Raw genomic sequence first — 23,705 nt, forward strand, 5'->3', positions numbered from 1 at the left:
TGAACATATTCCTTTTTCCACTATTACCCACTTAGCGCTACGAATGTCCAGTTGCATTTTCTACAGACAGAGTGTTTCAAAACTGCTCAATCAAAAGTATGGTTTAACTCTGTTAGCTGAATGCTCAGATCAGAAAGAAGTTTCACAGAATGCTTCTGTGTAGTTTATATTTGAATATATTCCTTTTTCCACTACTACGCTCTTAGCGCTCCAAATGTCCAGTTGCATTTTCTACAGAAAGAGTGTTCAGATCTGCTCAATCAAAAGTATGGTTTAACTCTGTTAGCTGAATGCACAGATCAGAAAGAAGTTTCACCGAATGATTCTGTGTAGTTTATATTTGAAGACATTCCTTTTTCCACTATTACCCTCTTAGCGCTCCGAATCTCCACTTGCATTTTCTACAAAAAGAGTGTTTCATAACTGCTCAATCAAAAATATGTTTTGTCTCTGTTAACTGAATTTACAGATCAGAAATAAGTTTCACAGAATGCATCTGTGTAGTTTTTATTTGAAGATATTCTTTTTCCCAATGTAGGCCTCTTAGCGCTTAGCATGTCCAATTGCAGTTTCTACAGAAAGAGTGTTTCAGAACGGCTCAATCAAAAGTAAGGTTCAACTCTGTTAGTTTAATGCACAGAACAGAAAGAATTTTCACAGAATGCTACTGTGTAGTTTATATTTGAATATATTCCTTTTTCCACTATTACCCTCTTAGCGCTCCGAATGTCCATTTGCATTTTCTACAGAAAGAGTGTTCAGCACTGCGCAATCAAAAGTATGGTTTAACTCTGTTAGCTTAATGAACATATCAGAAATAAGTTTCACACAATGCTTCTGTGTAGTTTTTATTTGAAGATATTATTTTTCCCAATAGAGGCCTCTTAGCGCTCAGAATGTCCAATTGCAGTTTCTACAGAAAGAGTGTTTCAGAACGGCTCAATCAAATGTAAGTTTCAACTCTGTTAGTTGAATGCACAGAACAGAAAGAAGTTTCATACAATGCTTCTGTGTAGTTTATATTTGAACATATTCTTTTTTCCACTATTACCGACTTAGCGCTACGAATGTCCTGTTGCATTTTCTACAGACAGAGTGTTTCAAAACTGCTCAATCAAAAGTATGGTTTAACTCTGTTAGCTGAATGCTCAGATCAGAAAGGAGTTTCACAGAATGCTTCTGTGTAGTTTATATTTGAATATATTCCTTTTTCCACTACTACTCTCTTAGCGCTCCAAATGTCCAGTTGCATTTTCTACAGAAAGAGTGTTCAGATCTGCTCAATCAAAAGTATGGTTTAAATCTGTTAGCTGAATGCACAGATCAGAAAGAAGTTTCACAGAATGATTCTGTGTAGTTTATATTTGGAGACATTCCTTTTTCCACTATTACCCTCTTAGCGCTCCGAATCTCCACTTGCATTTTCTACAGAAAGAGTGTTTCAGAACGGCTCAATCAAAACTAAGGTTCAACTCTTTTAGTTGAACAAACAGAACAGAAAGAAGTTTCACACAATTCTTCTCTGTAGTTTTTATTTGTAGACATTCTTTTTCCCAATATAGGCCTCCTAGCGCTCAGAATGTCCAATTGCAGTTTCTACAGAAAGAGTGTTTCAGAACGGCTCAATCAAAAGTAAGGTTCAACTCTGTTATTTGAATGCACAGTAAAGAAAGACGTTTCATACAATGCTTCTGTGTAGTTTATATTTGAACATATTCTTTTTTCCACTATTACCCACTTAGCGCTACGAATGTCCAGTTTCATTTTCTACAGACAGAGTGTTTCAAATCTGCTCAATCAAAAGTATGGTTTAAATCTGTTAGCTGAATGCTCAGATCAGAAAGAAGTTTCACAGAATTCTTCTGTGTAGTTTATATTTGAATATATTCCTTTTTCCACTACTACGCTCTTAGCGCTCCAAATGTCCAGTTGCATTTTCTACAGAAAGAGTGTTCAGATCTGCTCAATCAAAACTATGGTTTAACTCTGTTAGCTGAATGCACAGATCAGAAAAAAGTTTCACCGAATGATTCTGTGTAGTTTATATTTGAAGACATTCATTTTTCCACTATTACCCTCTTAGCGCTCCGAATCTCCACTTGCATTTTCTACAAAAAGAGTGTTTCATAACTGCTCAATCAAAAATATGTTTTATCTCTGTTAACTGAATTTACAGATCAGAAATAAGTTCCACAGAATGCATCTGTGTAGTTTTTATTTGAAGATATTCTTTTTCAAAATGTAGGCCTCTTAGCGCTTAGCATGTCCAATTGCGGTTTCTACAGAAAGAGTGTTTCAGAACGGCTCAATCAAAAGTAAGGTTCAACTCTGTTAGTTGAATGCACAGAACAGAAAGAATTTTCACAGAATGCTACTGTGTAGTTTATATTTGAATATATTCCTTTTTCCACTATTACCCTCTTAGCGCTCCGAATGTCCACTTGCATTTTCTACAGAAAGAGTGTTCAGAACTGCGCAATCAAAAGTATGGTTTAACTCTGTTAGCTTAATGAACATATCAGAAATAAGTTTCACACAATGCTTCTGTGTAGTTTTTATTTGAAGATATTATTTTTCCCAATATAGGCCTCTTAGCGCTCAGAATGTCCAATTGCAGATTCTACAGAAAGAGTCTTTCAGAAAGGCTCAATTATAAGTAAGGTTCAACTCTGTTAGTTGAATGCACAGAACAGAAAGAAGTTTCATACAATGCTTCTGTGTAGTTTATATTTGAACATATTCTTTTTTCCACTATTACCCACTTAGCGCTACGAATGTCCAGTTGTATTTTCTACAGAGAGAGTGTTTCAAAACTGCTCAATCAAAAGTATGGTTTAACTCTGTTAGCTGAATGCTCAGATCAGAAAGAAGTTTCACAGAATGCTTCTGTGTAGTTTATATTTGAATATATTCCTTTTTCCACTACTACTCTCTTTGCGCTCCAAATGTCCAGTTGCATTTTCTACAGAAAGAGTGTTCAGATCTGCTCAATCAAAAGTATGGTTTAACTCTGTTAGCTGAATGCACAGATCAGAAAGAAGTTTCACAGAATGATTCTGTGTAGTTTATATTTGGAGACATTCCTTTTTCCACTATTACCCTCTTAGCGCTCCGAATCTCCACTTGCCCTTTCTCCATAAAGAGTGTTTCAGAACGGCTCAATCAAAACTAAGGTTCAACTCTTTTAGATGAACAAACAGAAGAGAAAGAAGTTTCACACAATTCTTCTGTGTAGTTTTTATTTTTAGACATTCTTTTTCCCAATATAGGCCTCTTAGCTCTCAGAATGTCCAATTGCAGTTTCTACAGAAAGAGTGTTTCAGAACGGCTCAATCAAAAGTAAAGTTCAACTCTGTTTGTTGAATGCACAGAACAGAAAGAAGTTTCATACAATGCTTCTGTGTAGTTTATATTTGAACATATTCTTTTTTCCACTATTACCCACTTAGCGCTACGAATGTCCAGTTGCATTTTCTACAGACAGAGTGTTTCAAAACTGCTCAATCAAAAGTATGGTTTAACTCTGTTAGCTGAATGCTCAGATCAGAAAGAAGTTTCACAGAATGCTTCTGTGTAGTTTATATTTGAATATATTCCTTTTTCCACCAGTACTCTCTTAGCGCTCCATATGTCCAGTTGCATTTTCTACAGAAAGAGTGTTCAGATCTGCTCAATCAAAAGTATGTTTTAACTCTGTTAGCTGAATGCACAGATCAGAAAGAAGTTTCACAGAATGATTCTGTGTAGTTTATATTTGGAGACATTCCTTTTTCCACTATTACCCTCTTAGCGCTCCGAATCTCCACTTGCATTTTCTACAGAAAGAGTGTTTCAGAACGGCTCAATCAAAACTAAGGTTCAACTCTTTTGGTTGAACAAACAGAACAGAAAGAAGTTTCACACAATTCTTCTCTGTAGTTTTTATTTGTAGACATTCTTTTTCCCAATATAGGCCTCCTAGCGCTCAGAATGTCCAATTGCAGTTTCTACAGAAAGAGTGTTTCAGAACGGCTCAATCAAAAGTAAGGTTCAACTCTGTTATTTGAATGCACAGAAAAGAAAGAAGTTTCATACAATGCTTCTGTGTAGTTTATATTTGAACATATTCTTTTTTCCACTATTACCCACTTCGCGCTACGAATGTCCAGTTTCATTTTCTACAGACAGAGTGTTTCAAATCTGCTAAATCAAAAGTATGGTTTAAATCTGTTAGCTGAATGCTCAGATCAGAAAGAAGTTTCACAGAATGCTTCTGTGTAGTTTATATTTGAATATATTCCTTTTTCCACTACTACGCTCTTAGCGCTCCAAATGTCCAGTTGCATTTTCTACAGAAAGAGTGTTCAGATCTGCTCAATCAAAACTATGGTTTAACTCTGTTAGCTGAATGCACAGATCAGAAAGAAGTTTCATACAATGCTTCTGTGTAGTTTATATTTGAACATATTCTTTTTTCCACTATTACCCACTTAGCGCTACGAATGTCCAGTTGCATTTTCCACAGACAGAGTGTTTCAAAACTGCTCAATCAAAAGTATGGTTTAACTCTGTTAGCTGAATGCTCAGATCAGAAAGAAGTTTCACAGAATGCTTCTGTGTAGTTTATATTTGAATATATTCCTTTTTCCACTACTACTCTCTTAGCGCTCCAAATGTCCAGTTGCATTTTCTACAGAAAGAGTGTTCAGATCTGCTCAATCAAAAGTATGGTTTAACTCTGTTAGCTGAATGCACAGATCAGAAAGAAGTTTCACAGAATGATTCTGTGTAGTTTATATTTGGAGACATTCCTTTTTCCACTATTACCCTCTTAGCGCTCCGAATCTCCACTTGCATTTTCTACAGAAAGAGTGTTTCAGAACGGCTAAATCAAAACTAAGGTTCAACTCATTTAGTTGAACAAACAGAACAGAAAGAAGTTTCACACAATTCTTCTGTGTAGTTTTTATTTGTAGACATTCTTTTTCCCAATATAGGCCTCTTAACGCTCAGAATGTCCAATTGCAGTTTCTACAGAAAGAGTGTTTCAGAACGGCTCAATCAAAAGTAAGGTTCAACTCTGTTAGTTGAATGCACAGAACAGAAAGAAGTTTCATACAATGCTTCTGTGTAGTTTATATTTGAACATATTCTTTTTCCACTATTACCCACTTAGCGCTACGAATGTCCAGTTGCATTTTCTACAGACAGAGTGTTTCAAAACTGCTCAATCAAAAGTATGGTTTAACTCTGTTAGCTGTATGCTCAGATCAGAAAGAAGTTTCACAGAATGCTTCTGTGTAGTTTATATTTGAATATATTCCTTTTTCCACTACTACGCACTTAGCGCTCCAAATGTCCAGTTGCATTTTCTACAGAAAGAGTGTTCAGATCTGCTCAATCAAAAGTATGGTTTAACTCTGTTAGCTGAATGCACAGATCAGAAAGAAGTTTCACCGAATGATTCTGTGTAGTTTATATTTGAAGACATTCCTTTTTCCACTATTACCCTCTTAGCGCTCCGAATCTCCACTTGCATTTTCTACAAAAAGAGAGTTTCATAACTGCTCAATCAAAAATATGTTTTATCTCTGTTAACTGAATTTACAGATCAGAAATAAGTTTCACAGAATGCATCTGTGTAGTTTTTATTTGAAGACATTCCTTTTCCCAATGTAGGCCTCTTAGCGCTTAGCATGTCCAATTGCAGTTTCTACAGAAAGAGTGTTTCAGAACGGCTCAATCAAAAGTAAGGTTCAACTCTGTTAGTTGAATGCACAGAACAGAAAGAATTTTCACAGAATGCTACTGTGTAGTTTATATTTGAATATATTCCTTTTTCCACTATTACCCTCTTAGCGCTCCGAATGTCCACTTGCATTTTCTACAGAAAGAGTGTTCAGAACTGCGCAATCAAAAGTATGGTTTAACTCTGTTAGCTTAATGAACATATCAGAAACAAGTTTCACACAATGCTTCTGTGTAGTTTTTATTTGAAGATATTATTTTTCTCAATAGAGTCCTCTTAGCGCTCAGAATGTCCAATTGCAGTTTCTACAGAAAGAGTGTTTCAGAAAGGCTCAATCAAAAGTAAGGTTCAACTCTGTTAGTTGAATGCACAGAACAGAAAGAAGTTTCATACAATGCTTCTGTGTAGTTTATATTTGAACATATTCTTTTTTCCACTATTACCCTCTTAGCGCTACGAATGTCCAGTTGCATTTTCTACAGACAGAGTGTTTCAAAACTGCTCAATCAAAAGTATGGTTTAACTCTGTTAGCTGAATGCTCAGATCAGAAAGAAGTTTCACAGAATGCTTCTGTGTAGTTTATATTTGAATATATTACTTTTACCACTAGTACTCTCTTAGCGCTCCATATGTCCAGTTGCATTTTCTACAGAAAGAGTGTTCAGATCTGCTCAATCAAAAGTATGGTTTAACTCTGTTAGCTGAATGCACAGATCAGAAAGAAGTTTCACAGAATGATTCTGTGTAGTTTATATTTGGAGACATTCCTTTTTCCACTATTACCCTCTTAGCGCTCCGAATCTCCACTTGCATTTTCTAGAGAAAGAGTGTTTCAGAACGGCTCAATCAAAACTAACGTTCAACTCTTTTAGTTGAACAAACAGAACAGAAAGAAGTTTCACACAATTCTTCTCTGTAGTTTTTATTTGTAGACATTCTTTTTCCCAATATAGGCCTCCTAGCGCGCAGAATGTCCAATTGCAGTTTCTACAGAAAGAGTGTTTCAGAACGGCTCAATCAAAAGTAAGGTTCAACTCTGTTATTTGAATGCACAGAAAAGAAAGTAGTTTCATACAATGCTTCTGTGTAGTTTATATTTGAACATATTCTTTTTTCCACTATTACCCACTTAGCGCTACGAATGTCCAGTTTCATTTTCTACAGACAGAGTGTTTCAAATCTGCTCAATCAAAAGTATGGTTTAAATCTGTTAGCTGAATGCTCAGATCAGAAAGAAGTTTCACAGAATGCTTCTGTGTAGTTTATATTTGAATATATTCCTTTTTCCACTATTACGCTCTTAGCGCTCCAAATGTCTAGTTGCATTTTCAACAGAAAGAGTGTTCAGATCTGCTCAATCAAAAGTATGGTTTAACTCTGTTAGCTGAATGCACAGATCAGAAAGAAGTTTCACCGAATGATTCTGTGTAGTTTATATTTGAAGACATTCCTTTTTCGACTATTACCCTCTTAGCGCTCCGAATCTCCACTTGCATTTTCTACAAAAAGAGTGTTTCATAACTGCTCAATCAAAAATATGTTTTATCTCTGTTAACTGAATTTACAGATCAGAGATAAGTTTCACAGAATGCATCTGTGTAGTTTTTATTTGAAGATATTCTTTTTCCCAATGTAGGCCTCTTAGCGCTTAGCATGTCTAATTGCAGTTTCTACAGAAAGAGTGTTTCAGAACGGCTCAATCAAAAGTAAGGTTCAACTCTGTTAGTTGAATGCACAGAACAGAAAGAATTTTCACAGAATGCTACTGTGTAGTTTATATTTGAATATATTCCTTTTTCCACTATTACCCTCTTAGCGCTCCGAATGTCCACTTGCATTTTCTACAGAAAGAGTGTTCAGAACTGCGCAATCAAAAGTATGGTTTAACTCTGTTAGCTTTATGAACATATCAGAAATAAGTTTCACACAATGCTTCTGTGTAGTTTTTATTTGAAGATATTATTTTTCCCAATATAGGCCTCTTAGCGCTCAGAGTGTCCAATTGCAGTTTCTACAGAAAGAGTGTTTCAGAAAGGCTCAATCAAAAGTAAGGTTCAACTCTGTTAGTTGAATGCACAGAACAGAAAGTAGTTTCATACAATGCTTCTGTGTAGTTTATATTTGAAAATATTCTTTTTTCCACTATTACCCACTTAGCGCTACGAATGTCCAGTTGCATTTTCTACAGACAGAGTGTTTCAAAACTGCTCAATCATAAGTATGGTTTAACTCTGTTAGCTGAATGCTCAGATCAGAAAGAAGTTTCACAGAATGCTTCTGTGTAGTTTATATTTGAATATATTCCTTTTTCCACTACTACTCTCTTAGCGCTCCAAATGTCCAGTTGCATTTTGTACAGAAAGAGTGTTCAGATCTGCTCAATCAAAAGTATGTTTTAACTCTGTTAGCTGAATGCACAGATCAGAAAGAAGTTTCACAGAATGATTCTGTGTAGTTTATATTTGGAGACATTCCTTTTTCCACTATTAACCTCTTAGCGCTCCGAATCTCCACTTGCATTTTCTACAGAAAGAGTGTTTCAGAACGGCTCAATCAAAACTAAGGTTCAACTCATTTAGTTGAACAAACAGAACAGAAAGAAGTTTCACACAATTCTTCTGTGTAGTTTTTATTTGTAGACATTCTTTTTCCCAATATAGGCCTCTTAACGCTCAGAATGTCCAATTGCAGTTTCTACAGAAAGAGTGTTTCAGAACGGCTCAATCAAAAGTAAGGTTCAACTCTGTTAGTTGAATGCACAGAACAGAAAGAAGTTTCATACAATGCTTCTGTGTAGTTTATATTTGAACATATTCTTTTTTCCACTATTACCCACTTAGCGCTACGAATGTCCAGTTGCATTTTCTACAGACAGAGTGTTTCAAAACTGCTCAATCAAAAGTATGGTTTAACTCTGTTAGCTGAATGCTCAGATCAGAAAGAAGTTTCACAGAATGCTTCTGTGTAGTTTATATTTGAATATATTCCTTTTTCCACTACTACCCTCTTAGCGCTCCAAATGTCCAGTTGCATTTTCTACAGAAAGAGTGTTCAGATGTGCTCAATCAAAAGTATGGTTTAACTCTGTTAGCTGAATGCACAGATCAGAAAGAAGTTTCACCGAATGATTCTGTGTAGTTTATATTTGAAGACATTCCTTTTTCCACTATAACCCCCTTAGCGCTCCGAATCTCCACTTGCATTTTCTACAAAAAGAGAGTTTCATAACTGCTCAATCAAAAATATGTTTTATCTCTGTTAACTGAATTTACAGATCAGAAATAAGTTTCACAGAATGCATCTGTGTAGTTTTTATTTGAAGATATTCCTTTTCCCAATGTAGGCCTCTTAGCGCTTAGCATGTCCAATTGCAGTTTCTACAGAAAGAGTGTTTCAGAACGGCTCAATCAAAAGTAAGGTTCAACTCTGTTAGTTGAATGCACAGAACAGAAAGAATTTTCACAGAATGCTACTGTGTAGTTTATATTTCAATATATTCCTTTTTCCACTAATACCCTCTTAGCGCTCCGAATGTCCACTTGCATTTTCTACAGAAAGAGTGTTCAGAACTGCGCAATCAAAAGTATGGTTTAACTCTGTTAGCTTAATGAACATATCAGAAACAGGTTTCACACAATGCTTCTGTGTAGTTTTTATTTGAAGATATTATTTTTCCCAATAGAGGCCTCTTACCGCTCAGAATGTCCAATTGCAGTTTCTACAGAAAGAGTGTTTCAGAAAGGCTCAATCAAAAGTAAGGTTCAACTCTGTTAGTTGAATGCACAGAACAGAAAGGAGTTTCATACAATGCTTCTGTGTAGTTTATATTTGAACATATTCTTTTCTCCACTATTACACTCTTAGCGCTACGAATGTCCAGTTGCATTTTCTACAGACAGAGGGTTTCAAAACTGCTCAATCAAAAGTATGGTTTAACTCTGTTAGCTGAATGCTCAGATCAGAAAGAAGTTTCACAGAATGCTTCTGTGTAGTTTATATTTGAATATATTCCTTTTTCCACTAGTACTCTCTTAGTGCTCCAAATGTACAGTTGCATTTTCTACAGAAAGAGTGTTCAGATCTGCTCAATCAAAAGTATGGTTTAACTCTGTTAGCTGAATGCACAGATCAGAAACAAGTTTCACAGAATGATTCTGTGTAGTTTATATTTGGAGACATTCCTTTTTCCACTATTACCCTCTTAGCGCTCCGAATCTCCACTTGCATTTTCTACAGAAAGAGTGTTTCAGAACGGCTCAATCAAAACTAAGGTTCAACTCTTTTAGTTGAACAAACAGAACAGAAAGAAGTTTCACACAATTCTTCTCTGTAGTTTTTATTTGTAGACATTCTTTTTCCCAATATAGGCCTCCTAGCGCTCAGAATGTCCAATTGCAGTTTCTACAGAAAGAGTGTTTCAGAACGGCTCAATCAAAAGTAAGGTTCAACTCTGTTAGTTGAATGCACAGAACAGAAAGAAATTTCATACAATGCTTCTGTGTAGTTTATATTTGAACATATTCTTTTTTCCACTATTACCCACTTAGCGCTACGAATGTCCAGTTGCATTTTCTACAGAAAGAGTGTTAAGATCTGCTCAATCAAAAGTATGGTTTAACTCTGTTAGCTGAATGCACAGATCAGAAAGAAGTTTCACCGAATGATTCTGTGTAGTTTATATTGAAGACATTCCTTTTTCCACTATTACCCTCTTAGCGCTCCGAATCTCCACTTGCATTTTCTACAAAAAGAGTGTTTCATAACTGCTCAATCAAAAATATGTTTTATCTCTGTTAACTGAATTTACAGATCAGAAATAAGTTTCACAGAATGCATCTGTGTAGTTTTTATTTGAAGATATTCTTTTTCCCAATGTTGGCCTCTTAGCGCTTAGCATGTCCAATTGCAGTTTCTACAGAAAGAATGTTTCAGAACGGCTCCATCAAAACTAAGGTTCAACTCTGTTAGTTGAATGCACAGAACAGAAAGAATTTTCACAGAATGCTACTGTGTAGTTTATATTTGAATATATTCCTTTTTCCACTATTACCCTCTTAGCGCTCCGAATGTCCACTTGCATTTTCTACAGAAAGAGTGTACAGAACTGCGCAATCAAAAGTATGGTTTAACTCTGTTAGCTTAATGAACATATCAGAAATAAGTTTCAAACAATGCTTCTGTGTAGTTTTTATTTGAAGATATTATTTTTCCCAATATAGTCCTCTTAGAGCTCAGAATGTCCAATTGCAGTTTCTACAGAAAGAGTGTTTCAGAAAGGCTCAATCAAAACTAAGGTTCAACTCTGTTAGTTGAATGCACAGAACAGAAAGAAATTTCATACAATGCTTCTGTGTAGTTTACATTTGAACATATTCTTTTTTCCACTATTACCCACTTGGCGCTACGAATGTCCAGTTGCATTTTCTACAGACAGCGTGTTTCAAAACTGCTCAATCAAAAGTATGGTTTAACTCTGTTAGCTGAATGCTCAGATCAGAAAGAAGTTTCACAGAATGCTTCTGTGTAGTTTATATTTGAATATACTCCTTTTTCCACTACTACTCTCTTAGCGCTCCAAATGTCCAGTTGCATTTTCTACAGAAAGAGTGTTCAGATCTGCTCAATCAAAAGTATGGTTTAACTCTGTTAGCTGAATGCACAGATCAGAAAGAAGTTTCACAGAATGATTCTGTGTAGTTTATATTTGGAGACATTCCTTTTTCCACTATTACCCTCTTAGCGCTCCGAATCTCCACTTGCATTTTCTACAGAAAGAGTGTTTCAGAACGGCTCAATCAAAACTAAAGTTCAACTCTTTTAATGAACAAACAGAACAGAAAGAAGTTTCACACAATTCTTCTGTGTAGTTTTTATTTGTAGACATTCTTTTTCCCAATATAGGCCTCTTAGCGCTCAGAATGTCCAATTGCAGTTTCTACAGAAAGAGTGTTTCAGAACGGCTCAATCAAAAGTAAGGTTCAACTCTGTTAGTTGAATGCACAGAACAGAAAGAAGTTTCATACAATGCTTCTGTGTAGTTTATATTTGAACATATTCTTTTTTCCACTATTACCCACTTAGCGCTACGAATGTCCAGTTGCTTTTTCTACAGACAGAGTGTTTCAAAACTGCTCAATCAAAAGTATGGTTTAACTCTGTTAGCTGAATGCTCAGATCAGAAAGAAGTTTCACAGAATGCTTCTGTGTAGTTTATATTTGAATATATTCCTTTTTCCACCACTTCGCTCTTAGCGCTCCAAATGTCCAGTTGCATTTTCTACACAAAGAGTGTACAGATCTGCTCAATCAAAAGAATGGTTTAACTCTGTTAGCTGAATGAACAGATCAGAAAGAAGTTTCACCGAATGATTCTGTGTAGTTTATATTTGAAGACATTCCTTTTTCCACTATTACCCTCTTAGCGCTCCGAATCTCCACTTGCATTTTCTACAAAAAGAGTGTTTCATAACTGCTCAATCAAAAATATGTTTTATCTCTGTTAACTGAATTTACAGATCAGAAATAAGTTTCACAGGATGCATCTGTGTAGTTTTTATTTGAAGATATTCTTTTTCCCAATGTAGTCCTCTTAGCGCTTAGCATGTCCAATTGCAGTTTCTACAGAAAGAGTGTTTCAGAACGGCTCAATTAAAATAAGGTTCAACTCTGTTAGTTGAATGCACAGAACAGAAAGAATTTTCACAGAATGCTACTGTGTAGTTTATATTTGAATATATTCCTTTTTCCACTATTACCCTCTTAGCGCTCCGAATGTCCACTTGCATTTTCTACAGAAAGAGTGTTCAGAACTACGCAATCAAAAGTATGGTTTAACTCTGTTAGCTTAATGAACATATCAGAAATAAGTTTCACACAATGCTTCTGTGTAGTTTTTATTTGAAGATATTATTTTTCCCAATAGAGGCCTCTTAGCGCTCAGAATGTCCAATTGCAGTTTCTACAGAAAGAGTGTTTCAGAAAGGCTCAATCAAAAGTAAGGTTCAACTCTGTTAGTTGAATGCACAGAACAGAAAGAAGTTTCATACAATGCTTCTGTGTAGTTTATATTTGAACATATTCCTTTTTGCACTGTTACCCACTTAGCCCTTCGAATGTCCAGTTGCATTTTTTACAGACAGAGTGTTTCAAAACTGCTCAATCAAAAGTATGGTTTAACTCTGTTAGCTGCATGCTCAGATCAGAAAGAAGTTTCACAGAATGCTTCTGTGTAGTTTATATTTGAATATATTCCTTTTTCCACTACTACTCTCTTAGCGCTCCAAATGTCCAGTTGCATTTTCTACAGAAAGAGTGTTCAGATCTGCTCAATCAAAAGTATGGTTTAACTCTGTTAGCTGAATGCACAGATCAGAAAGAAGTTTCACAGAATGATTCTGTGTAGTTTATATTTGGAGACATTCCTTTTTCCACTATTACCCTCTTAGCGCTCCGAATCTCCACTTGCATTTTCTACAGAAAGAGTGTTTCAGAACGGCTCAATCAAAACTAAGGTTCAACTCTTTTAGTTGAACAAACAGAACAGAAAGAAGTTTCACACAATTCTTCTGTGTAGTTTTTATTTGTAGACATTCTTTTTCCCAATATAGGCCTCTTAGCGCTCAGAATGTCCAATTGCAGTTTCTACAGAAAGAGTGTTTCAGAACGGCTCAATCAAAAGTAAGGTTCAACTCTGTTAGTTGAATGCACAGAACAGAAAGAAATTTCATACAATGCTTCTGTGTAGTTTATATTTGAACATATTCTTTTTTCCACTATTACCCACTTAGCGCTACGAATGTCCAGTTGCATTTTCTACAGAAGGAGTGTTAAGATCTGCTCAATCAAAAGTATGGTTTAACTCTGTTAGCTGAATGCACAGATCAGAAAGAAGTTTCACCGAATGATTCTGTGTAGTTTATATTTGAAGACATTCCTTTTTCCACTATTACCCTCTTAGCGCTCCGAATCTCCACTTGCATTTTCTACAAAAAGAGTGTTTCATAACTGCTCAATCAAAAATATGTTTTATCTCTGTTAACTGAATTTACAGATCAGAAATAAGTTTCACAGAATGCATCTGTGTAGTTTTTATTTGAAGATATTCTTTTTCCCAATGTTGGCCTCTTAGCGCTTAGCATGTCCAATTGCAGTTTCTACAGAAAGAATGTTTCAGAACGGCTCAATCAAAAGTAAGGTTCAACTCTGTTAGTTGAATGCACAGAACAGAAAGAATTTTCACAGAATACTACTGTGTAGTTTATATTTGAATATATTCCTTTTTCCACTATTACCCTCTTAGCGCTCCGAATGTCCACTTGCATTTTCTACAGAAAGAGTGTACAGAACTGCGCAATCAAAAGTATGGTTTAACTCTGTTAGCTTAATGAACATATCAGAAATAAGTTTCACACAATGCTTCTGTGTAGTTTTTATTTGAAGATATTATTTTTCCCAATATAGTCCTCTTAGAGCTCAGAATGTCCAATTGCAGTTTCTACAGAAAGAGTGTTTCAGAAAGGCTCAATCAAAACTAAGGTTCAACTCTGTTAGTTGAATGCACAGAACAGAAAGAAATTTCATACAATGCTTCTGTGTAGTTTACATTTGAACATATTCTTTTTTCCACTATTACCCACTTGGCGCTACGAATGTCCAGTTGCATTTTCTACAGACAGCGTGTTTCAAAACTGCTCAATCAAAAGTATGGTTTAACTCTGTTAGCTGAATGCTCAGATCAGAAAGAAGTTTCACAGAATGCTTCTGTGTAGTTTATATTTGAATATACTCCTTTTTCCACTACTACTCTCTTAGCGCTCCAAATGTCCAGTTGCATTTTCTACAGAAAGAGTGTTCAGATCTGCTCAATCAAAAGTATGGTTTAACTCTGTTAGCTGAATGCACAGATCAGAAAGAAGTTTCACAGAATGATTCTGTGTAGTTTATATTTGTAGACATTCCTTTTTCCACTATTACCCTCTTAGCGCTCCGAATCTCCACTTGCATTTTCTACAGAAAGAGTGTTTCAGAACGGCTCAATCAAAACTAAAGTTCAACTCTTTTAATGAACAAACAGAACAGAAAGAAGTTTCACACAATTCTTCTGTGTAGTTTTTATTTGTAGACATTCTTTTTCCCAATATAGGCCTCTTAGCGCTCAGAATGTCCAATAGCAGTTTCTACAGAAAGAGTGTTTCAGAACGGCTCAATCAAAAGTAAGGTTCAACTCTGTTAGTTGAATGCACAGAACAGAAAGAAGTTTCATACAATGCTTCTGTGTAGTTTATATTTGAACATATTCTTTTTTCCACTATTACCCACTTAGCGCTACGAATGTCCAGTTGCTTTTTCTACAGACAGAGTGTTTCAAAACTGCTCAATCAAAAGTATGGTTTAACTCTGTTAGCTGAATGCTCAGATCAGAAAGAAGTTTCACAGAATGCTTCTGTGTAGTTTATATTTGAATATATTCCTTTTTCCACCACTTCGCTCTTAGCGCTCCAAATGTCCAGTTGCATTTCCTACACAAAGAGTGTACAGATCTGCTCAATCAAAAGTATGGTTTAACTCTGTTAGCTGAATGAACAGATCAGAAAGAAGTTTCACCGAATGATTCTGTGTAGTTTATATTTGAAGACATTCCTTTTTCCACTATTACCCTCTTAGCGCTCCGAATCTCCACTTGCATTTTCTACAAAAAGAGTGTTTCATAACTGCTCAATCAAAAATATGTTTTATCTCTGTTAACTGAATTTACAGATCAGAAATAAGTTTCACAGGATGCATCTGTGTAGTTTTTATTTGAAGATATTCTTTTTCCCAATGTAGGCCTCTTAGCGCTTAGCATGTCCAATTGCAGTTTCTACAGAAAGAGTGTTTCAGAACGGCTCAATTAAAAGTAAGGTTCAACTCTGTTAGTTGAATGCACAGAACAGAAAGAATTTTCACAGAATGCTACTGTGTAGTTTATATTTGAATATATTCCTTTTTCCACTATTACCCTCTTAGCGCTCCGAATGTCCACTTGCATTTTCTACAGAAAGAGTGTTCAGAACTACGCAATCAAAAGTATGGTTTAACTCTGTTAGCTTAATGAACATATCAGAAATAAGTTTCACACAATGCTTCTGTGTAGTTTTTATTTGAAGATATTTTTTTTCCCAATAGAGGCCTCTTAGCGCTCAGAATGTCCAATTGCAGTTTCTACAGAAAGAGTGTTTCAGAAAGGCTCAATCAAAAGTAAGGTTCAACTCTGTTAGTTGAATGCACAGAACAGAAAGAAGTTTCATACAATGCTTCTGTGTAGTTTATATTTGAACATATTCTTTTTTCCACTGTTACCCACTTAGCCCTACGAATGTCCAGTTGCATTTTTTACAGACAGAGTGTTTCGAAACTGCTCAATCAAAAGTATGGTTTAACTCTGTTAGCTGCATGCTCAGATCAGAAAGAAGTTTCACAGAATGCTTCTGTGTAGTTTATATTTGAATATATTCCTTTTTCCACTACTACTCTCTTAGCGCTCCAAATGTCCAGTTGCATTTTCTACAGAAAGAGTGTTCAGATCTGCTCAATCAAAAGTATGGTTTAACTCTGTTAGCTGAATGCACAGATCAGAAAGAAGTTTCACAGAATGATTCTGTGTAGTTTATATTTGGAGACATTCCTTTTTCCACTATTACCCTCTTAGCGCTCCGAATCTCCACTTGCATTTTCTACAGAAAGAGTGTTTCAGAACGGCTCAATGAAAACTAATGTTCAACTCTTTTAGTTGAACAAACAGAACAGAAAGAAGTTTCACACAATTCTTCTGTGTAGTTTTTATTTGTAGACATTCTTTTTCCCAATATAGGCCTCTTAGCACTCAGAATGTCCAATTGCACTTTCTACAGAAAGAGAGTTTCAGAACGGCTCAATCAAAAGTAAGGTTCAACTCTGTTAGTTGAATGCACAGAACCGAAAGAAGTTTCATACAATGCTTCTGTGTAGTTTATATTTGAACATATTCTCTTTTCCACTATTACCAACTTAGCGCTATGAATGTCCAGTTGCATTTTCTACAGACAGAGGGTTTCAAAACTGCTCAATCAAAAGTATGGTTTAACTCTGTTAGCTGAATGCTCAGATCAGAAAGAAGTTTCACAGAATGCTTCTGTGTAGTTTATATTTGAATATATTCCTTTTTCCACTACTAATCTCTTAGCGCTCCAAATGTCCAGTTGCATTTTCTACAGAAAGAGTATTCAGATCTGCTCAATCAAAAGTATGGTTTAACCCTGTTAGCTGAATGCACAGATCAGAAAGAAGTTTCACAGAATGATTCTGTGTAGTTTATATTTGGAGACATTCCTTTTTCCACCATTACCCTCTTATCGCTCCGAATCTCCACTTGCATTTTCTACAGAAAGAGTGTTTCAGAACGGCTCAATCAAAACTAAGGTTCAACTCTTTTAGTTGAACAAACAGAACAGAAAGAAGTTTCACACAATTCTTCTGTGTAGTTTTTATTTGTAGACTTTCTTTTTCCCAATATAGGCCTCTTAGCGCTCAGAATGTCCAATTGCAGTTTCTACAGAAAGAGTGTTTCAGAACGGCTCAATCAAAAGTAAGGTTCAACTCTGTTAGTTGAATGCACAGAACAGAAAGAAGTTTCATACAATGCTTCTGTGTAGTTTATATTTGAACATATTCTTTTTTCCACTATTACCCACTTAGCGCTATGAATGTCCAGTTGCATTTTCTACAGACAGAGTGTTTCAAAACTGCTCAATCAAAAGTATGGTTTAATTCTGTTAGCTGAATGCTCAGAACAGCAAGAAGTTTCACAGAATGCTTCTGTGTAGTTTATATTTGAATATATTCCTTTTTCCACTACTACGCTCTTAGCGCTCCAAATGTCCAGTTGCATTTTCTACAGAAAGAGTGTTCAGATCTGCTCAATCAAAAGTATGGTTTAACTCTGTTAGCTGAATGCACAGATCAGAAAGAAGTTTCACAGAATGATTCTGTGTAGTTTATATTTGGAGACATTCCTTTTTCCACTATTACCCTCTTAGCGCTCCGAATCTCCACTTGCATTTTCTACAGAAAGAGTGTTTCAGAACGGCTCAATCAAAACTAAAGTTCAACTCTTTTAGTTGAACAAACATAACAGAAAGAAGTTTCACACAATTCTTCTGTGTAGTTTTTATTTGTAGACATTCTTTTTCCCAATATAGGCCTCTTAGCGCTCAGAATGTCCAATTGCAGTTTCTACAGAAAGAGTGTTTCAGAACGGCTCAATCAAAACTAAGGTTCAACTCTGTTAGTTGAATGCACAGAACAGAAAGAAATTTCATACAATGCTTCTGTGTAGTTTACATTTGAACATATTCTTTTTTCCACTATTACCCACTTGGCGCTACGAATGTCCAGTTGCATTTTCTACAGACAGCGTGTTTCAAAACTGCTCAATCAAAAGTATGGTTTAACTCTGTTAGCTGAATGCTCAGATCAGAAAGAAGTTTCACAGAATGCTTCTGTGTAGTTTATATTTGAATATACTCCTTTTTCCACTACTACTCTCTTAGCGCTCCAAATGTCCAGTTGCATTTTCTACAGAAAGAGTGTTCAGATCTGCTCAATCAAAAGTATGGTTTAACTCTGTTAGCTGAATGCACAGATCAGAAAGAAGTTTCACAGAATGATTCTGTGTAGTTTATATTTGGAGACATTCCTTTTTCCACTATTACCCTCTTAGCGCTCCGAATCTCCACTTGCATTTTCTACAGAAAGAGTGTTTCAGAACGGCTCAATCAAAACTAAAGTTCAACTCTTTTAATGAACAAACAGAACAGAAAGAAGTTTCACACAATTCTTCTGTGTAGTTTTTATTTGTAGACATTCTTTTTCCCAATATAGGCCTCTTAGCGCTCAGAATGTCCAATTGCAGTTTCTACAGAAAGAGTGTTTCAGAACTGCTCAATCAAAAGTAAGGTTCAACTCTGTTAGTTGAATGCACAGAACAGAAAGAAGTTTCATACAATGCTTCTGTGTAGTTTATATTTGAACATATTCTTTTTTCCACTATTACCCACTTAGCGCTACGAATGTCCAGTTGCTTTTTCTACAGACAGAGTGTTTCAAAACTGCTCAATCAAATGTATGTTTTAACTCTGTTAGCTGAATGCTCAGATCAGAAAGAAGTTTCACAGAATGCTTCTGTGTAGTTTATATTTGAATATATTCCTTTTTCCACCAATTCGCTCTTAGCGCTCCAAATGTCCAGTTGCATTTTCTACACAAGGAGTGTACAGATCTGCTCAATCAAAGTATGGTTTAACTCTGTTAGCTGAATGAACAGATCAGAAAGAAGTTTCACCGAATGATTCTGTGTAGTTTATATTTGAAGACATTCCTTTTTCCACTATTACCCTCTTAGCGCTCCGAATCTCCACTTGCATTTTCTACAAAAAGAGAGTTTCATAACTGCTCAATCAAAAATATGTTTTATCTCTGTTAACTGAATTTACAGATCAGAAATAAGTTTCACAGAATGCATCTGTGTAGTTTTTATTTGAAGATATTCCTTTTCCCAATGTAGGCCTCTTAGCGCTTAGCATGTCCAATTGCAGTTTCTACAGAAAGAGTGTTTCAGAACGGCTCAATCAAAAGTAAGGTTCAACTCTGTTAGTTGAATGCACAGAACAGAAAGAATTTTCACAGAATGCTACTGTGTAGTTTATATTTGAATATATTCCTTTTTCCACTAATACCCTCTTAGCGCTCCGAATGTCCACTTGCATTTTCTACAGAAAGAGTGTTCAGAACTGCGCAATCAAAAGTATGGTTTAACTCTGTTAGCTTAATGAACATATCAGAAACAGGTTTCACACAATGCTTCTGTGTAGTTTTTATTTGAAGATATTATTTTTCCCAATAGAGGCCTCTTACCGCTCAGAATGTCCAATTGCAGTTTCTACAGAAAGAGTGTTTCAGAAAGGCTCAATCAAAAGTAAGGTTCAACTCTGTTAGTTGAATGCACAGAACAGAAAGGAGTTTCATACAATGCTTCTGTGTAGTTTATATTTGAACATATTCTTTTTTCCACTATTGCCCTCTTAGCGCTACGAATGTCCAGTTGCATTTTCTACATACAGAGTGTTTCAAAACTGCTCAATCAAAAGTATGGTTTAACTCTGTTAGCTGAATGCTCACATCAGAAAGAAGTTTCACAGAATGCTTCTGTGTAGTTTATATTTGAATATATTCCTTTTTCCACTAGTACTCTCTTAGTGCTCCAAATGTCCAGTTGCATTTTCTACAGAAAGAGTGTTCAGATCTGCTCAATCAAAAGTATGGTTTAACTCTGTTAGCTGAATGCACAGATCAGAAAGAAGTTTCACAGAATGATTCTGTGTAGTTTATATTTGGAGACATTCCTTTTTCCACTATTACCCTCTTAGCGCTCCGAATCTCCACTTGCATTTTCTACAGAAAGAGTGTTTCAGAACGGCTCAATCAAAACTAAGGTTCAACTCTTTTAGTTGAACAAACAGAACAGAAAGAAGTTTCACACAATTCTTCTCTGTAGTTTTTATTTGTAGACATTCTTTTTCCCAATATAGGCCTCCTAGCGCTCAGAATGTCCAATTGCAGTTTCTACAGAAAGAGTGTTTCAGAACGGCTCAATCAAAAGTAAGGTTCAACTCTGTTATTTGAATGCACAGAAAAGAAAGAAGTTTCATACAATGCTTCTGTGTAGTTTATATTTGAACATATTCTTTTTTCCACTATTACCCACTTAGCGCTACGAATGTCCAGTTGCATTTTCTACAGACAGAGTGTTTCAAAACTGCTCAATCAAAAGTATGGTTTAACTCTGTTAGCTGTATGCTCAGATCAGAAAGAAGTTTCACAGAATGCTTCTGTGTAGTTTATATTTGAATATATTCCTTTTTCCACTACTACGCTCTTAGCGCTCCAAATGTCCAGTTGCATTTTCTAAAGAAAGAGTGTTCAGATCTGCTCAATCAAAAGTATGGTTTAACCCTGTTAGCTGAATGCACAGATCAGAAAGATGTTTCACCGAATGATTCTGTGTAGTTTATATTTGAAGACATTCCTTTTTCCACTATTACCCTCTTAGCGCTCCGAATCTCCAGTTGCATTTTCTACAAAAAGATTGTTTCATAACTGCTCAATCAAAAATATGTTTTATCTCTGATAACTGAATTTACAGATCAGAAATAAGTTTCACAGAATGCATCTGTGTAGTTTTTATTTGAAGATATTCTTTTTCCCAATGTAGGCCTCTTAGCGCTTAGCATGTCCAATTGCAGTTTCTACAGAAAGAGTGTTTCACAACGGCTCAATTAAAAGTAAGGTTCAACTCTGTTAGTTGAATGCGCAGAACAGAAAGAATTTTCACAGAATGCTACTGTGTAGTTTATATTTGAATATATTCCTTTTTCCACTATTACCCTCTTAGCGCTCCGAATGTCCACTTGCATTTTCTACAGAAAGAGTGTTCAGAACTGCGCAATCAAAAGTATGGTTTAACTCTGTTAGCTTAATGAACATATCAGAAATAAGTTTCACACAATTCTTCTGTGTAGTTTTTATTTGAAGATATTATTTTTCCCAATAGAGTCCTCTTAGCGCTCAGAATGTCCAATTGCAGTTTCTACAGAAAGAGTGTTTCAGAAAGGCTCAATCAAAAGTAAGGTTCAACCCTGTTAGTTGAATGCACAGAACAGAAAGAAGTTTCATACAATGCTTCTGTGTAGTTTATATTTGAACATATTCTTTTTTCCACTATTACCCACTTAGCGCTACGAATGTCCAGTTGCATTTTCTACAGACAGAGTGTTTCAAAACTGCTCAATCAAAAGTATGGTTTAATTCTGTTAGCTGAATGCTCAGATCAGAAAGAAGTTTCACAGAATGCTTCTGTGTAGTTTATATTTGAATATATTCCTTTTTCCACTACTACTCTCTTAGCGCTCCAAATGTCCAGTTGCATTTTCTACAGAAAGAGTGTTCAGATCTGCTCAATCAAAAGTATGGTTTAACTCTGTTAGCTGAATGCACAGATCAGAAAGAAGTTTCACAGAGTGATTCTGTGTAGTTTATATTTGGAGACATTCCTTTTTCCACTATTACCCTCTTAGCGCTCCGAATCTCCACTTGCATTTTCTACAGAAAGAGTGTTTCAGAACGGCTCAATCAAAACTAAGGTTCAACTCTTTTAGTTGAACAAACAGAACAGAAAGAAGTTTCACACAATTCTTCTGTGTAGTTTTTATTTGTAGACATTCTTTTTCCCAATATAGGCCTCTTAGCGCTCAGAATGTCCAATTGCAGTTTCTACAGAAAGAGTGTTTCAGAACGGCTCAATCAAAAGTAAGGTTCAACTCTGTTAGTTGAATGCACAGAACAGAAAGAAATTTCATACAATGCTTCTGTGTAGTTTATATTTGAACATATTCTTTTTTCCACTATTACCCACTTAGCGCTACGAATGTCCAGTTGCATTTTCTACAGAAAGAGTGTTAAGATCTGCTCAATCAAAAGTATGGTTTAACTCTGTTAGCTGAATGCACAGATCAGAAAGAAGTTTCACCGAATGATTCTGTGTAGTTTATATTTGAAGACATTCCTTTTTCCACTATTACCCTCTTAGCGCTCCGAATCTCCACTTGCATTTTCTACAAAAAGAGTGTTTCATAACTGCTCAATCAAAAATATGTTTTATCTCTGTTAACTGAATTTACAGATCAGAAATAAGTTTCACAGAATGCATCTGTGTAGTTTTTATTTGAAGATATTCTTTTTCCCAATGTTGGCCTCTTAGCGCTTAGCATGTCCAATTGCAGTTTCTACAGAAAGAATGTTTCAGAACGGCTCAATCAAAAGTAAGGTTCAACTCTGTTAGTTGAATGCACAGAACAGAAAGAATTTTCACAGAATGCTACTGTGTAGTTTATATTTGAATATATTCCTTTTTCCACTATTACCCTCTTAGCGCTCCGAATGTCCACTTGCATTTTCTACAGAAAGAGTGTACAGAACTGCGCAATCAAAAGTATGGTTTAACTCTGTTAGCTTAATGAACATATCAGAAATAAGTTTCACACAATGCTTCTGTGTAGTTTTTATTTGAAGATATTATTTTTCCCAATATAGTCCTCTTAGAGCTCAGAATGTCCAATTGCAGTTTCTACAGAAAGAGTGTTTCAGAAAGGCTCAATCAAAACTAAGGTTCAACTCTGTTAGTTGAATGCACAGAACAGAAAGAAATTTCATACAATGCTTCTGTGTAGTTTATATTTGAACATATTCTTTTTTCCACTATTACCCACTTGGCGCTACGAATGTCCAGTTGCATTTTCTACAGACAGCGTGTTTCAAAACTGCTCAATCAAAAGTATGGTTTAACTCTGTTAGCTGAATGCTCAGATCAGAAAGAAGTTTCACAGAATGCTTCTGTGTAGTTTATATTTGAATATACTCCTTTTTCCACTACAACACTCTTAGCGCTCCAAATGTCCAGTTGCATTTTCTACAGAAAGAGTGTTCAGATCTGCTCAATCAAAAGTATGGTTTAACTCTGTTAGCTGAATGCACAGATCAGAAAGAAGTTTCACAGAATGATTCTGTGTAGTTTATATTTGGAGACATTCCTTTTTCCACTATTACCCTCTTAGCGCTCCGAATCTCCACTTGCATTTTCTACAGAAAGAGTGTTTCAGAACGGCTCAATCAAAACTAAAGTTCAACTCTTTTAATGAACAAACAGAACAGAAAGAAGTTTCACACAATTCTTCTGTGTAGTTTTTATTTGTAGACATTCTTTTTCCCAATATAGGCCTCTTAGCGCCCAGAATGTCCAATTGCAGTTTCTACAGAAAGAGTGTTTCAGAACGGCTCAATCAAAAGTAAGGTTCAACTCTGTTAGTTGAATGCACAGAACAGAAAGTAGTTCCATACAATGCTTCT

Source organism: Symphalangus syndactylus, chromosome 20, assembly GCF_028878055.3.
Source record: "Symphalangus syndactylus isolate Jambi chromosome 20, NHGRI_mSymSyn1-v2.1_pri, whole genome shotgun sequence".
NCBI classification, from domain to species: Eukaryota; Metazoa; Chordata; class Mammalia; order Primates; family Hylobatidae; genus Symphalangus; species Symphalangus syndactylus.